The sequence below is a fragment of the Vicia villosa genome, unplaced genomic scaffold, assembly GCF_029867415.1.
Source record: "Vicia villosa cultivar HV-30 ecotype Madison, WI unplaced genomic scaffold, Vvil1.0 ctg.000048F_1_1, whole genome shotgun sequence".
NCBI lineage: Eukaryota > Viridiplantae > Streptophyta > Magnoliopsida > Fabales > Fabaceae > Vicia > Vicia villosa.
In genome coordinates this window covers 844,331-846,656 of record NW_026704980.1, presented here as the reverse complement: position 1 = coordinate 846,656, position 2,326 = coordinate 844,331, and positions in this window count along the sequence as shown.

The window sequence follows — 2,326 nt, the reverse complement described above, 5'->3', positions numbered from 1 at the left end:
AAGCTAAGCTACAGCAAGGAAGGGGTTCCGTTGATGCCAACCCAATTTGACTTTTCAAATTTGAATGATACACCATTAATCAAATGACAAGTGGCAGTAAAAAAATAGAAAAACAAATAAATATAGTGATACACATGATTAGCAGACCATAACACCACTAGCTTATCTTTTCACGTTTTGGCACAAACATAAACCACACATACAGCACTCCTCTTTCTCTCAAAACTCTTAAAACAACAACCTATGCAATAACCAAAATTATCTCCTCTTAAAAAACAATTTTTACAAGATTTCATTTCATTCTTTGAAGAAAATAAACATAAATTGATTCAAATAGTGACATGTGAAAACACCAAACACTAAGCACAAAATCGGATTCAAATCCAAATAGAGAAAAGAGTTACCGAAAGCTATATAGATCAGAAGCATTCTCGATGGCACTCGGTGGTTTGTAGTGCAAATGGAGATGCGACTTGGTGGCTATCCAGCACTGACTGTTTCGGATCTGAGTCAAAACGGAAGAGCTGCGGCGCTGGCTATGTCCGTCAGTGGGATGAGAGCTAAGAGAGAAGTTCGTCGTGACGGGAGAGGACTTCGGAACGGAGCTGATTCTCGAGGAGGCCGATAGCGTTGATTGTTGTGATGGCCGAATTCTTTGTAGTTTCTCGGTCGTTCTTCACTTCTCTCTTCTTCCCGATTCTGGTCTTCCAGAAAAAAAACAAACTTAAAAAAAACAAGATCTAAACTCTAAACCTTAAACCCAAAAAAATCAAATATTATTTAATTTTAAGGATTAAGATTATTTTAAATAACTATTATGTTTTTTTTCCTAAAATATTAAACCTTACTTTCTTACCGACCGGGCTATGTCAATTATTTGAAATAAAATGACATATGAAACTATATGTGGACAAATTTTGGAGTATGACAGAAATCACATGATGTTTCCTATGACTCTGTCAATTCTGGAGAATATGGGCTCACTCACCTGCTTGTGGTACCAAGTATAATAATCTCCAATATTTCCTATCAGCTCACATGCATTTATCATCCTTTGCAAGTCCTTGAATTCATGTTCAAGCACCATACTTCCCCCAATTCTATCATTGCTGCTAAGAACATTGTTGTAATCACCAACCACAAACCAGAGTATATTTCTAATTCTAGGAAGATCCTCGATATCCTTCCATATTTGCCTCCTCTGCTCAAGGCTATTTATGGCATAGACCACAATCATACGAAATCTCAAACTCCCAGCTCTATCATCCACCCTACAGTGCATATGGTGACTAGAATTTCTCTTTACACAAATCTTGGTGATGTTGGAGTTCCATCTTCCCATATTCTTCCATTCTCTTGGTACAAGTAGTTATCCATAAAGCTATCATGATACCTCAACTTTTCCTTTATCAGTTTGGCCTTGGGTTGTTTCACACGAGTCTCAAGTATTATATAAATCTCTGGTTGCAAGTCAGTGAGACGGGAGTAAATCTCTCTCAACTTCCCAACCTTATTCATCCCCCTTACATTCCGTGATGTCAACATGGGTCATTGGCTAAGTGCTTTAGAGGTTATATCAAGTCCCATAGCGCATTAAAACCATTGCTACAAGCTACTTCATTGTGTAATTATTAAGTCATGTGGCTCTTTCCCTTATCAAGTCCTCTACCTTCATGTGTCTCCCAGATTAATTCCCCATTATTATTTATAACAGTTACACCTTTAGGTGTTTCCACTCCATTATAAGGTTTTCTACCTTCAGACTTCCCTTTCGGCTCCTCATAAGGTCCCGGAACGCTATGTTTCACTTCTTCCACCTTTTTCTTCGGCTTCCATAGTGGCATGAATTGTCTGTTAGCACAATTGTGACCAAATTTTTTACACCTCCCACGGAATTTTGGAAGCCATTCATACTCAATGGCTTGTTTCACTTACACACCCTCATGGTTTTGAATTGTAATTTCTTTAGGCACTTGTTTTGTAGCATCCACTTCTATTAGCATTCGTGCATATGATGCACGCAATGTATGAACAGTACATTCATCAGTTACAATTGGTGTTCCAACAGTGCTCCCAATCTTGTTAAGCTCTTGTCTCCCCACTGTTTCAGAGGTAATTGAGGCAGTTTAACCCAAATTAGAATTGTTCGCAGCATATCCTTTTTCATGTTGAAACCAGGGCTCCAATCTCTTAGCAACATCGCCATGTTCCTGATAGTATATAAACCATTTATAAGGAATAAGGATCTCCTCTTTCTCCTTGAAACTCTTGAATCGCAGAAAGAAATACCCATCACTGTTGTGTAGAATATCAGGTAATTGTACGG